We start from the raw sequence: 15,918 nt of genomic DNA on the forward strand, positions 1-15,918 counted from the left end.
GAATAACATAGTGTGCCGAGCGTAGCGAGTGGTGGTTTATTCATTTTGTGCTTTGAAACCACTTTTATTTACTGAAATTACTGCAAACTTCCCAGACTGATTAGTTGACTGCAGGGCCGGCTCTACCATTAGGCAGCTTTAGGCAGCTGCCTGGGGTTCCAAGATCTGGGGGGGCGCCACCAAGTCTGCCTATCAAAAAGAGGATGTCTATGAGGATCTTTGATGTACTTAGTGCAGGTGTCTTCAGTCAAACTTCTAAGACCTCACCTCCATACTTTCCCTTGAGGCATACTTCCCTATTTTGCTGCTCCCTCCTCCTTGTACTCTATTGTGGATGGCAAAGGGGGCCTCCAGGGGACTTGCCCACTTTCCCAGGGTGCTGGGTGGACCACCCATTTTTTGGGTGCCTTCCTGCAGGGACGTGCAGTCAGGGGAGGCAGGGGAGGCAGTGCCTCCCCTGTCATAATGATGTGAATAAAAAAAGAAGATATATTTATATATCTTCTTTTATTATTTTTATCATTTCTACCTCTCCCCCTGCCTCCTACCATCCTACACTGCTGCATGTGAGGGTGGGAGGCAGCGGGAGAGGTGCCTCCCGCTGTTAACATTAAAACACCGGGCAGCGGGGGGCGGGTAGGGGTGGGCAGGGGGAAGGGTGCAGCAATGGGCTGTAAAAGCCCATTGAAAATGAATGGGGAAGCGGCACTCATACTGGTGCCGCAATGACAGGGGCACCAGCATGAATGCACGCCCCCAGATGTGATTGGGTCAGCGGATCCAGTGATGGATCCGCTGTCCAATCACACACATGCAGCAGCGTAGGATGCAGCAGCGCGACAGCGTGGAGTCCGGCGCCACTGTCACCGCCGAGGAGAGGTGAGTCCGCCGGGGAGGGGCAGGGCCGCCGAGAGGGAGGGGGGGAGGGTACTTTTTACCAGGGCCCGGGACTGTCAAGGGGCCCGGGGACACACACACACACACTTTTTTTTTAAAGGCAGCCAGTGCACCGCGCCGCACGAATCGCCTGGTCAGCTGTTTAGCAAGTCGGAGTGCGAGCGGGGGCACTGGGTGCTGGGAAATCAGGGATTAACTAGTGGACAAGCCTGGAGAATGAGAGCAGGTCAGCAGCGCAGCGGCAGCCTGTCACTGTGTGCAGACAGTAGCAGAGAGGTCCACCGCTGCGGAGCTTCTGCTCCGTCATCTCTCTAGTCTCTCTGACTCAGCTGACTGTGTGTGTGTCTGCAAACAAGTGAAGTAGCCAGGGACCGGATGCTGCAGTGTGCACATGAGAGGGGGAAGTGCTGTGCACTCAGTCACTGGAGCCGGAGGAGCTGTCTGCAAACAAAGTGAAAGTAAAAACGCTGCCCTAAGAGACTCTCTTGTAAGTAAATTTGTCTGCCCTGCCTGGCTTAACACATATCATGTGAACCCCTGGCAAAGCATGTACCCCCTGGCAAAGCATGTACCCCCTGGCAAAGCATGTAACTCCATGGCAACAAGCATGTATCCCTTGGCAGAGCATGTTAACCCCTAGCAGAGTAAGTACCTCTCTCTAGTATCACATCCAAGGGCTACATGCACTATAGTCATATATAGTTATGCTGAGTGTCAACTGTTGTTGAACTACAAGTCCCAGCTTCCAGCTCCACAACTGTTGCAGAGGTAGTGATGGTCTGAGCTTGTCCAACGTTAACATGTTCTTTCCCCATATCATGCTTACCTGTATCTGGTGCTCGCTGATGTTGGAGGCATGCGCACAGCGTCTATTATTGCAGGCAGAGGGGCTGGGGGCTGGCCAGCAGCTCACAGAGCTGCTGGGCATGCCCCCACCGCAGCGTAAAAGGGGGGCGTGGCCTCGTGGCAGCGTCGCAAGTATAGACCACACCCCCTTTTTGGTAGGCCACTCCCCCAGAAGTTGGGAGGTACTGTGTAGCTCTATGTGATCATTTACCATTAACAAGAGAAATTAGTGTTTTGAAAACGAAATATTGTGTGGATAATGATTATAGTCACCAATCCAGTGTTCAGAGGGTCCCATACATCTGAGAGCATCCAATGCTGCTGAACCTGACGGTCAGCTACTCTTATGGTTGTGCATTGCAAGTATTTATTTTGGGATCTATCTATCTAGATAGCTATACAACAATGACTTCTTTCTGAAAACACTTGTTCCTCTTTATGAATAGAAATCAGACAGATCTGATGAATCAGGAGTAAATAAGGACTCACAGAGCATGTCATTCTGGGCAGAGCATGTTAACCCCTGGCAGAGCATGATAACACCTGGCATCAAGCATGAAAACCATACCAACGAGCATGTAGGTAAGCGGAACTTATGTGGGATAATGTGTGGTATTATATGTAATAGGTATTCCGGTGTATGGCATAATGTGTAATGGACATTATGGCATATGGTATAATTTGTAATGGGTGTGTGACATGTGTAATAGGCATTACGGTGTAAATTTTTGGTGCGCGCTGTCCCTGTTTGCCGTGCCCTGGTATATATACTGTATTGTCAATGCAATTACTGCCATTCAGTAAGCATCCACCTTGGAAGCAGTGGCATAACAACGGGTCCGCAAACCCCGCTTGGGGAAGCCAGCGCCAGCAGAGTGTGCGGGGAGCGCCCTCTGTGGGGCCCCGGGAAGTTTTTGTACCGGGCCCAGGATTTCTCTTGGCGCCCCTGGGGAGGGGGGCGCATGTACGCCCTGCTGCCTGTGCCCGGCCGCTGCATATACCATATAGCATGGTATGCGGGCGGGCGAGGGGGGGGGGGGGTCGGGGGTCCCGTGCGGGGAGATCAGTGCCTCCCCAGGCAATGACCTAACCGCACGTCACTGCCTTCCTGCCATTCTGGAATGTTAGGCAAGTATGCCTTAAGGGTTGATATTGGTGGCAGTAGGGGGGGGGGGGGGCGCAGTAGGCAGAAGTTTTGCCTAGGGTGCTGAAAAGCCTTACACCGGCCCTGGTTGACTTTGCAAGGTAAAAGTGCTTACATTTATCAACTATCCTCAAAAAGGGGGTCACAGAATTCCCGTTGTACTATGTTATTTCTGACATTATAGACTATGATACACATGAGAAAACACAATGACTACATATTATTAACTTCAATGATTATCCTAACTGAAATGACTCATTACTGGGGATTTTGGCTAACTGCAAGAGAGTTCTACAGCTGACAATGAAAAATGAAGGTTAGTTTTATGCCCTTTCACTGACGGGACGTCGTCTGTTATGTGGGAGCACAAGCTGAGCCATTAAACACTGCGTTATATTTGTGCTTATACAATTTAACTATCTTAGCATAGGCCCACTGTGGCAGATCACAATATGCAATGTGTGCTACAGCCCTGAGCAAGTATATTTTCAAAGCCAGCTTTGAATTTCATTTCAATAAAACTATATAATGACATACATGCTGGCCGGTGATAAAAATGTTTTTACACAAATTATACAATTTCATGCAGCACCATACCCATAGATTTTCAGCCAAATGTAACCTGTCTGGGAAATGATTGGTACTCCCCTAAATTGTATGGACTGCAATATTGTTTTGTGCTTCTAAAGGCTAGCAAGCCCCGCTGTTATTCCATTAATGGATGTGCGCTTGCTTATACACATATTGATATTAATAATGCGCCACTCCAGGAATGAAGGTGTCTGTTTACTTCCACAGTAGAATACATAAATATTCTGCATTTATATTGATACACGTCATTTGTTTTGCCCAAAACCAAGTGTCTGACAGACACAATTTATTATTTAAATATTGAATTACAATAGATAAAATTGGGTTACTAATCTTCCTGCCATCCAGTATGTGCAACGCTTGCACAATATTAGGAATGCAGTACACCTGTTAAAGTATATATTTATTAATAATAATAATAATTGTATTTATATGGCGCTCTTTCCCCAATAGGACTTAACAGATAGAATGAATGTAATACAGTACAGAAACAATGAAGTACTTAAAAGCTTTTCATAAGCAATATTTAAGGGAATTAAGGAAATGCTTGAGTAAACAGGAAAGTCTTGAGTCTGTTTTTGAAGCATTCTTGAGTAGGGGCCTCTCCAACTGTGCAGGGAAGTGAATTGCATAAAGTCAGAGATGTATTTCTAAACGTTCAACCGCAGATGAATTACAGGAGATCCTATGTACTGCGAAAAGTCCTTCATCTACAGATCACAGTAATCAGGTTGGACAGTATGTAATTAGAAGCTGCTTCAGGTACCTTCTGTGTCATGTCTGGTGATATCAGCAAGTAGGAATAACAAGGTCAAGGTGCATTACTCACTAGGGCCAGATTCTCTAAGCTTCAAATGTGATAAAATAGAGAGTGATAAACAGCCAGCCAATCAGCTCCTGCCTGACATTTTTCAAACACAGTCTGTGACATGGCAGGTAGGAGCTGATTGGCTGGCTGTTTATCACTCTCCATTTTATCACTTTTGAAGCTTAGAGAATCTGGACCTAGATCACAGATTCTCAAAGTTGGTCCTCAGGACCCCACACAGTGCATGTTTTGCAGGTCTCCTCACAGAATCACAAGTGAAATAATTAGCTCCATCTCTGGATCTTTTAAAATGTGTCAGTCAGTAATAAGTGCACTTGTCGGGTGACCTGGAAAACGTAAACTCTGTGGGGTCCTAAGGACCGAGTTTGAGAACCACTGCACAAGACGATTATTGGTAATGATATTCTCAATAACGATATTGTTAACAATATTTTGTGCATATCGTCTAGTGTGTAGGAAGTATATCATTAACAAGTACGGAGTACAGTTCTGGGCCCCACACTATAAAAAGGACATCATAGAATTAGAAAAAGTCCAAAGGCGAGCAACAAAGCTTATTAGGGGAATGGAGAATTTAAGCTACGGGGAGAGATTAAGCAATTTGGGACTATTTACATTAGAAAAGAGACGTTTAAGGGGGGACATGCTCAACATGTACAAGTATATCAAGGGCCAATATAAGGAACTGTCACACACCCTATTTTCTACTAGAAAGGAATCTAGGACGCGAGGGCATGAGTATAGATTAGAAGAAAAAAGATTTCATTCAGCTAGTAGAAAGAATTTCTTTACGGTCAGAACAGTCAAACTCTGGAACTCTCTTCCCAGAGAGGTGGTAACGGCTGGCTCATTAAATGCGTTCAAGGCAAAGTTGGACAAACATTTACTGGAGAAAAACATCCATGGGTACAAATAAGAAATATAATTTGTCTGTAAAATACCAGAACCTACCAAATCAGCTATGGATATCTATACCAGGTTGAACTAGATGGACGCAAGTCTTTTTTCAGCCTTACCTACTATGTAACTATGTAACTATGTAACAATGGCAGGTCCCGCGAGTCATTAATGACCCCCTCTGTCATCTGTTCATGCCGTAAAATCCTGACTGTATCGTCAACGACAGCTATACTCGTTTAGTGCACTATATCATTTGTTGCCAGTTCTGGACAGTTCAAGGGAAATCGTAGACGACATTGCATTGTTTGCAGTTTTGTCTAAAGTATACACTCCTTTAGGGTCCGATGTATTAAGCTTCAAAAGTGATAAAATGGAGAGTGCTAAAGAGCTAGCCAATTAGCTGATAACTGTCATTTTTACATGCTGTTTACACAGTGACAATTAGGTGCTGATTGGTTGGTGGTTTATCACTCTGCATTTTATCACTTTTCAAGGCTTAGCACATTTCGCCCATAAACTATCTCTTCACTTCAGATCAAGATTCAACTTGATTGACTATTAAAAAAAAGTGTTCAGCATTTTAATGTATCTTTTTAAAATCCATCAGGTTGGAGACTAATGAAAGTTTTATGAGAGTGGCTGATGAGGTATTTATTAGATGCATTTTCTCAATGGTGTTTATTTGTCATTGTGATGTCTATAAGATTTACCACATAGTGTTGCAGTTCTCATATGGGCCCTTATTCTGAATCGTGCGGCCGGAGCCGCACACGGTGCTCCGGCCGCACAAACCAATCCCCGCCCACACTACGGATCGCCACGGCCGTCCGTACACGGACGGCTGGCGATCCGCATGAAAATGGTGGGGCGTACGCCTCCACCATGGTGGGAGCTGCCCCCTGCATTCGATGGTCGTTGACCATCGAAGGCAGGGCCGCACGCCCCAGCAGCTCCCGCAAGCTGAGACCACACGGACAATCGTCCGTGTGATAGCTTGTATGGGGCCGGAGAACTGACATCCGGCGACGTCAGCTTTCCGCCCCCATCACTGGCGTCATACCCTCATTACCATGCATACGCCCCGCGTTTGCATGGGAACGCCCATGAAACGCGGGGCGTATGCATAGGGAAATGAGGGTATGAAGCCCCTCACGCCCCTATACGCCCCCTTTGCGGCGGACGAAATACGTCTGCGGCAAATTCGGCTGCACATGCGCAGATTGACCTCTGCGCATGTGCAGACTGAAAACATCGGCGGTACGGCCGCACGCGGCCCGTACCGCACGATTCAGAATAAGGGCCATGGTCTTTTACTTCAGTGCTGAAAGGGTAGCGGAGCAAGTCTGAGCTCCCCCTGGGGCCAGAACAGAAGAATAAAAACAGCAAAACATTTGCATCTATTTAAGAAACCTTCTTCTAAGAGTTCTATCAGTGCAAGAAAAAAAAAAAATATATATATATATATATATATCTCCAGGTTAAACTGAGCTTCTCGGGAACTTTGAAGGCAGCTACGCTCTTAAGGGTGATATTTATTATCAGAAGTGACCCGGGATTTCATGCCTTACCGATTAAAAAGACAAAAGTCTAAGATGGGGATAATATTTTGCCTTTTTTGCTTTTGCGTTTACCATTGAACATCAGCTTAGGTGGCTGAAGAACCAATTTCATGTGTCTACTGTAAGAGAAAATGAACTGAGCCAAAGGCAAAAATAAAATTATACAAATGTTATTATAGACTAGCCTGCTCCTGTCCTAGTTTAATTCACAATTTGGTGCTCTGGGCTGTGCTTCTGGCTTTCGCCTTCCTGAATAAATCAACATTTGCTTACATCTAAATTATAGGGGCTACATGTGACTTTGTTTATTGTATAAATTATAAACAAGGTTGATGTATTAACTCTTTAACCTGCTGCTGCGAATTGTAGGAAATGACTGTATTTACTGATGCTTATGAAAGATCAACTCCATGCCACCTATTCTACCTTTTCTAAAACATACTATTTTATTATGCTGCATTATGCATTTGTTAAAAATAACATGGAATTATTTTTTCTGTGTCTCCCTGCTCTGGTACATAGTCACTATTAAACAGTGGTAGTTTTTACCTATGGGCTACAGGGCTGCAGCCCCCCAGGTAAAATCTGTCACTCTAGTGAATCCAGATGCAGTCTGTGAGACTGCACTGGCTTCACTGTGACTGGCAGTGACTTCCTATTGGAAGTCCAACCTGCCAGTCACCAAGGCAGTCCCATTGGGAGGTGTTCCCTCCCTCCGGTAAGCCTTGCTGCGGCTGCCATGCTAAATTGGCGATTGCGCATGCCAGTACCTATATCGGTACTGCACACACGCTGGTCACGGTGTCTGTCATTTGTATTCTACAGCCGACGGGACCATGATTCCCTCTATGGGCTGTTGCCGAAGCAGCCCATTGAAGCTAGCCGCATGCGCAGTACAGAGGTTTTTTACTGCACATGCACCAGTCCCGGCATAGGGGAAACTCTCGATGGACCCCAATGCCTGGGGATCCACCTCCTCCTCTATGTCAGGTTCCAAACAGTGCAGTTAATGCCCCTTTTAAGACCAGCCCAAAAGAAAAACTGTATTTTGCTTATTTTTAACCGTTTTAAAACAGTAATATGTTCAGTCAGAAAGGTGCAGAGTGATTTTACCGTTTCCCAAAAAAAAAATGTTTTTTTGGAAACGGTAAAAAAGCAGGGTCCTACCCATTTCAGACTCATTTTTTTTTTGCTGTCTGAACGGGTCTGAAATAGTACCAAGACAGCAGTGAGCACTATTGGTCCCCAGCGCAGTGCATATTTAATTTATTTATTTTATTTATTAACAGTGTCTTATATAGCGCAGCATATTCCGTTGCGCTTTACAAAGGAGACAGTGATACAACAAACAGAGTATTTACAGAGAGTCAAAAGGTAGGAGGGCCCTGCTCGCAAGCTTACAATCTATAGGGAAATAGGTATTGATACAGTACATAAGTATACATACTGTATTCTTTATTGCATTGATTCCACCAGAATGCAAGGTTCTGTGACTGGTTCTGGAATTTGATAAGCTTGCCTGAAGAGCCGGCCGGCCACTCATTACATATGCGTAATAGCGTGAATAATTACCTTCAATATATTCAGTCACCTCTGCAACACCTTACCTTTACTGATCTGATCAGGAGAATACAAGAATAAAATACCACACAAGTTGGATCATAATTGCAAGTATTCTAAAGTTTATTTGCACGGACACATATATTTGTACCAAAGTAATACAAGCATGCCCCTCCCCTCAGGGAAAGGATTTGAAATGAGTGACATACATATTCATATATGACCCTCCCCAATGGGGAGGGATTACAGGCCAAACATTGGGCCTTATTTTGGTTCATTCTTTCTGACAAAATCCTTCTTAGATGGGCAAAACCATGTGCACTGCAGGTGGGGCAGGTGTTACTTGTGCAGAGAGAATTAGATTTGGGTGGGGTTTTACTTCAAAGTGAGATCTATATTGCAGTGTAAAAATAAAGCAGTCAGTATTTTCCCTGCACAGAAACAAAATAACTCACCCAAATCTAATTCTCTCTGCACATGTTACATCTGCCCCCCCTGCAGTGCACATGGTTTTGTCCATCTAAGAAGGATTTTGTCAGAAAGAATGAACCAAAATAAGGCCCATTGGTTCAGACATGAGCTGCGTAACAAGCTTGTACTTCCATTTTGTAACAAAGGAGTGGACTTCCAGTAAGCTTTGGTTACCCTAGACCTCCCATAATGCTGTTGTTCTGGAAAGTACCTTATGCCTTAAATGGTTTGAAATCTGGTTTTAGCTGATTCTGCGGTTCTTCTGAGACAGTTGACCTGTGTCTGGACATACAGTATTCCTCAAACCTGGGTGTAGGTCCTTATGTTTCCTAATTTTGTCGCTGTTTTTAGCAAATGTTGCAAAGCTAAATATCAGCTGGCTATCTTGCAAATCACATTGTTTAACTTATTGTAAAACTCATTAGCTCATATGTGCTTTGTACGACCCTCTAGGACAAAATACTTCTTATCTATTCCCCATATGACTATGCAGACCCCAAGGGGGTCTCTATCATGTGCATATGTAATGAGCGGCCGGCTCATTAAATATGCACTGCACTGGCTCAGAGCGGACCAGCTAATACTCAGTGTCAGACCCCCTACCCTTACCCTTCCAGCGTCCTGCAGATCTCCTCCCTGCCTGCAGTGCCGGAACTCCCGCTGGCAGTCTAGGTGCGAGCTCTGGTGCCTGATCCCCTCTCTCTATACTTCCAAGAGGTCACTGCCCAGCGGGGATGTCTCATGCTGCTTTCACATCTCAAACCTGCTTTAGACCCGGTATTTACATGCAATGTGAAAAGGGTTAAACTTGCTCTGACCCATTTTAAAAAACTTTTAAATACCTGATCTAAGCATGTTTTGCGGTGTGAAAGCAAAGTTACAAATGCTACTTTATGCTATACATGACTACAATTTGTTGCAGAGGCAGAACTCTGGGAGGCAATGGAGTCATCTGCCACCGGGCTCCTGCTATCAAGGGGGCACCTCTCCGCCACTGCCAGTTTAAAACCATTAATTGAAAGCCATCAAAATCGCTTCTGTGGCTAAGTTCTAAAATATATATGTGTGCTCTCTCTCTGTATATAGATAGATAGATACAGTATATAATATATATTTCATAACAGACTATATACATTTTGAATAATGGTGTGTGTGTGTGTGGGGGGGGGGGGGGGGGGGCACAAATATTCATGTTGCCTCCGGGCAACTGGGACAAACTTACGCCACTGGTTTGTTGCTTTTATTACTGTATTTTTACTATCTATATATTTATCAAGGGTCTCAGTCCATGTACACTATAATGATTATCCAAGCTTATATGGGTATTGGCACCATTCTCTGGAGGTTGAACACACCCATAAGCATAACTTCCTGTCAGTGCATTCCCCTAGTGGGTAATTCATGCCCCAGTCTGATACTGATAGAAAAAATAAAAATGATTCACCCCTTTTGCCATTTTTTCACATTGATTTTGTTAGATCATAGAATTAAATTGGATATTTCCCTTTCTGTCAAAGTCTGAGTCGGGGTCTCTGGAAAATCCAACATGTTGGAAATCCTTGATTCGTAGTCAATGAGGGCCTCTCTCTGGCTTGCAATTTCACATACCCTAAAGATCCGATATATACTTTGCTGTACATACCAATGAGTGGGAACTACAAGACCCAGGATAAACTATGGGCCCAATTCAAGGAGTAAAAGATAACGAGATATCTTTAAGGGGCGCTTATTGAATGTGGTGCTGCAGCAATTAAAGGAGAGTGTCAGTGTCCCAAAAGTACATAAAATAGAGAAAAGAAAGGTTTTGCTTTGCTTTTTTTGAAGTGGGTAAAATATCCAATATTAATAAACAACACAATTGCGTTGTTTATTAAAATTGAATATTTTACCAACTTTTCTCTATTCTACACACAATGGAATCAGCATTCTACTCCTTCAATAGCAGCTTTAATAAATACAATTTGGTACTCAGTATCGATGGAATATATTACCCCTTTTCTTCATGACAGAGTTGACTTGCTCCTGAGGAAGCCGGATTTTTACTTTACCGGGGAAACACGATGAGCACCAGCAATTGACCAGCTAAGGGGTAACCCATCCCAGAGACATACACCAACCATCCCTGCTACCAGCACACACATATTTGGATCCAGGAATCAAGCTGCGGCTGTGGGATTCAGTATAATCCCTGAATTGGATACCTAGGTGAGCCATAAGGGAATCCTGAGCTCATTGAAATTCAGAGCACTTGGGAACAATTGGTCAAAATTAACCCTTGGAATACAAATTATATCTACAAGGATGGTAATATATCTTACCTTATTCAGCTGGTTATAACTTTCTCATTCCTTATATACCACCAATTTGTATGAAGAGACTGAGCCCTACAAATTAGTCATTTTTTTTAAATTTTATTATAAATGTATATCTTTTTATTTATTTGTAAAATATTGTGATTAACTAGTAAAATTTATAACAATATACTGTCTCAAGTGTATGTTTCAGCCAGCGCCGGTACAAACCATTTTTCTTTGCTTGCCATAAATATTAGGGACTGACAATCCCTAGTACCGGCTGCTGCTAATTGCGCACCCCACACTTTCTATATTTTCTTGATAAATATCATGCTGTTTGGGATCCTGGGTTCTCCCACTTCCATATATGACTCCATGTTATGACTTAAGTGCTTCTCTCAGTGACTTTAAAAAATAAATATTTAAATATGTGTTTCTGTGGTCAATTAGCATATCCCCCCATCCCTACCCAGATACTGTTCCCCGGAGAAAAAAAACTTACACCAACAGTTGACAATATATAAAACTAAAGGTGGAAAAATAATCTATTAATAATTTAATTATTATTAATTAATAATTTATTAATAATGTGGATTGTGATAAGGTACAGTCCTCGTGAAACACTAGATCAGTACTGTAAAGTGTGATGAACTTTCAGGACGTGCAGTGGAAGGCTCACTTCAGAATGTCCCGTCAGACATTCCATTACCTTTTGGATCCAATGACCCCACCAATCAGTAGACAAAATGAAATGGTTAGATTATGGGTGTACGTCACCTTTCCAGCTATTTTGGTAATACATTTCCCAGCATGCTGGCATACCTCCCAACTGTCCCGCTAAATGCGGGAACGTCCCGATTTTTGGTGACATTCCCGCCTCCCTCCCGCTGCGGGGGGGGACTCCCAACCTTTTTGGGTGCTCGTGCGAGTGTCCCTATTATCTTATTGATAAAGTTGGGAGGTATGTGCTGGGGCACAGATTTGCCATGGTCAAATATCAGGAATGTTGCAGGGCATGCTGGGATGTGTAGTTCCAGGACAGGTGGATAGCAGAGGATGCAGTCCCATGGATTAGTTGAACATGATTCAATGACCATTAACAACAAAGAGTTGTTGTTACTAGCACATACGCTCCCAATGTGTCCCCCAGCCTGGCCCTCATGGAGGAGTCTGATGATATGAGTAGACCAATTCTTCTTTGCTAATGAAAATCTTTTTCTATTTTTATACTAGAAATCTAAATTTGTGGACGGAGTGTAAATTCCAGATCACAGAATCAGTGATGCAGCATACCCCTTACAGAGACGGCTGATGAAGGGGTTCACACAACATGTAACGCTGAGCCCTACTCAAGTAGTCTACTTACACACCCTGAGCTCAGAAAGAATGGTTGTAGAAAATCCATTTTGGACGCTTAAAAGGACGTTGGCGCTGCCTTATGAAGTGCAATGATGTGGACCTTACAATCATTCCTAACATTGTTGCAGCTTGTGGATACTTCACAACCTGTGTAAATTTAAGAGGGAGGAATTTCTTCCCGAGTGGGCCATGCAGGACATGCTGCGTACCCTGAACCGGAATCTGATACCTATATGGGTGAGTAAGTGCAGAACAGATGAGGTCTGCTATAATGGTTAACCTTCCCTCATTACTACATGCATTTTTTAACTTTTTGGTATATTCATTTAATTTGTATTTTACTGAGAAATAAACCTATTTGATGTTTATGTGCTGTCCCGATTTGAAATGTTATACACATATACACAGTTAAGTTTAACAATCGGTCATAGACCATATCATTTTTAATAATATAAAACCTTGGTATGGTATACAAAAGTTAGCTTTAATACAACATTGTGTGCAATATATGCCCCCCACACACATGTATATGCACAAATCCCCCCACACGTTTTGTATATGCACACATCCTCCAAACAAACACTCACACACATACTGTAATTGCACATATCCCCCCACATACATACACTATATATGCGCATATACCCCCCAAACACACACACACTATGGCCCGTATTCAATGCCCATCGCCGCGGCCGGCGAGAGGGTTAAACAGCGAGGATCGCAGAAAACCAGCAATCCTCGCTGTTTAACCCCCTCGCCGGCCGCTCGCTCTTTTCAACGTCCTGGGGGAATCCTCACTGTCGTAGTACGGCGAGGATTCCCTCAAACAGCGAAACCCGTGGCTAATGCAACGAATCAGCTGCATTTCACTGCGGGTTTTGCTGTTTCTGCAGCAAAATACGCCAGGAATCGCCATATTAGGGGGGTCAGTTGAATACTGACAGGGCAGCCCTGCTCGTTGTCATCAGCATTGAATACCTGCCTATATATGCACACATCTCCCACCCACATGTACTGTATATACACACACATCCCCTCACACACACATATACTGTATATGAACACCCCCCACACACATACCATATACGAATACATGCCCCTCACACACACATATACTGTATAGGAACACCCCCTTAACACACACACTGTATATGCACACATCACACATATACTGTATATGAACACCCCCAACACACACACACACACACACACACACACAGACACTGTATATGTACACACATACTCCCCCACACATACTGTATATGAACACCCCCCCCACATACACACATATATACTGTATATGAACACCCCCTTAACACACACACACTGTATATGCACACACATACCCCCACTCATACCGTATATGAACACCCCCCACACACACATACTGTATATGCACACACATACCCCCACACATACTGTATATGAACACCCCCCCCACACACATATATATATATATATATATATATATATATATATACTGTATATGAACCCCTCTAACACACACACACACACACACACACTGTATATGCACACACATACCCCCACACATACTGTATATGAACACCCCCCCACACATATATATATACTGTATATGAACCCCTCTAACACACACACACACACACACACACACACACTGTATATGAACACACATACCTCCCCCACACATACTGTATATGAACACACATACCTCCCCCACACATACAGTATATGAACACACATACCTCCCCCACTCATACTGTATATATGAACACTCCCTTAACACACACACTGTATATGAACACATCACACATACACTGTAATGTGAACACACCCCCCACACACACACACACACACACACACACATAATGTATATGAGCAACCCCGACACACATACATATATACTGTATATAAACACGCACATGCACATATCTCTCCCCCTCCCCCCCAAAAACACTACTTGCTCACCCTTCATTGCTCCCCCTGCAAGAAGTGGGAAGCTCTGGCTCAGCGGAGAGGTTTTATTCTGTATTGGGGGCGGCAGGGTCAGACTGTAGCGTGCGGGTATTGAGGCCACACCCACCGCCAATCTTTTTATCCTATCCCCGGCGGCTCCCTCCTGATGCTGGCACCTGCTGGCACTGGGGTAGATTTATCAATTGTTCCCTAACGTTCCTTATGGGCGCAGGTTTGCTTCACCACTTTATCGCGGTGAAGCTCCCCTGCAATTCGCCCAAATTTATCATTGGAGTGTGCTTTGTTATGGGAGTGCATTATCCCCTGCTGCCGGGGATACGCTGCCTCCCATAACGTTTCCTGCGCTGCCGTCCGCCTGTTATCTGCACATGCGCAGGATACTTTTTTCTTGCAATACGTACCCGGCGCATGCGCAGTTTTTCATGTTAGGTGCCGCTTGTTGGTCTCCGGCGTAATGTTCGCCGGGGATGTTGTGTCCCCGGCGCATGCGCAGTTTGAATTTGCAAACGCCGAACACCAGCAAGCGGCAGGAGAGACCTGCAGCGCCAGAAATTTCTGGCGATAAGGACAGCGCCTCAGAGACGCATAAAGAACTTTGATAAATGCGGTAAGCAATAAGCGCCCTGTACTGAAAAAAGTACATGCACTATCTCTCCGCCCCCGCACCACCGCCGATATTTTACCTGTCAAGCAGGTTTGATAAATGAGGGGAAGCGCTATCCCCCTGCTTTAGCGCAGGGGGATAGCGCAAAAACCCCTCTGCGCACAATCGTAAATCTACCCCACAGTCCGCTCTCAGTCTCTCCGCAGCCGAATCATGCTGTACAGCTGCTATTGCAGTGCTGGCAGCGGCAGCTTAGTTAAGGGTTGCAGCCGCAGAAGCACTGTGAGACGGCGAGGGGATCAATGGGACCGGCCCAGCTAAGTGAGCTGTAGGAGGCCAGTCTGCCGCTGCCTGGAAGCACTGCAGGCGGCTGGACTGACCTCCGGGTATCCATGCCGGCCATCAGGCAGGACCAGCTGGCCCAACAGAGGGTGGATTGGGTCGGCCCGGCGGGATTTTTCCCGGGATCCCGGTGGCCCAATCCGCCCCTGCTTCATCCCCTCTGATATTGAGCAGCTCCCTTACCACCTCATCACTCCAATTTGCCATGATAAATGCACTATCTGTCTGTACTGGTAATAAAAACACCTCCACTATGCATAGGATTCCTCCAGTTATTTTCTGTTTATGCCCAGTGACATCACGCAGGGAGACAGCCTATCACCTTCTGTGGCACAGTAATACAAATACTGGGTATGAGCCTTTCACACTGCAAAATGAAAAGGCTCAGAACCGTGCAGGATCCTTCTTTTTACCCATTTTTAACATACTGGGTAAATTCACACTGCAGCTAGAACCGTTTTCACACTGCAGCTAGAACCGGTTTGAAATGCTTAAAAAACAGCAATATACCATGTTATAACTGCGGTGTAAAAGGGGTATTATAATTGTCTACCCTCTTGTAA

The 15,918-nt window shown here is 44.6% G+C and overlaps 1 long non-coding RNA gene across 1 annotated transcript; it reads left to right on the plus strand.

The window, feature by feature from the left end:
• Positions 1–1,169: 1,169 nt before the first annotated feature.
• On the plus strand, positions 1,170–10,943 carry LOC146079489 (uncharacterized). The gene is made up of 3 exons (XR_014474561.1): positions 1,170–1,384; positions 2,190–2,321; positions 10,807–10,943. It is a non-coding gene; the product is annotated as an uncharacterized LOC146079489 (long non-coding RNA).
• Positions 10,944–15,918: the final 4,975 nt, after the last annotated feature.

This window comes from Crinia signifera, chromosome 5 (genome assembly GCF_055691185.1).
Source record: "Crinia signifera chromosome 5, ASM5569118v1, whole genome shotgun sequence".
In the NCBI taxonomy this organism is placed as follows: domain Eukaryota; kingdom Metazoa; phylum Chordata; class Amphibia; order Anura; family Myobatrachidae; genus Crinia; species Crinia signifera.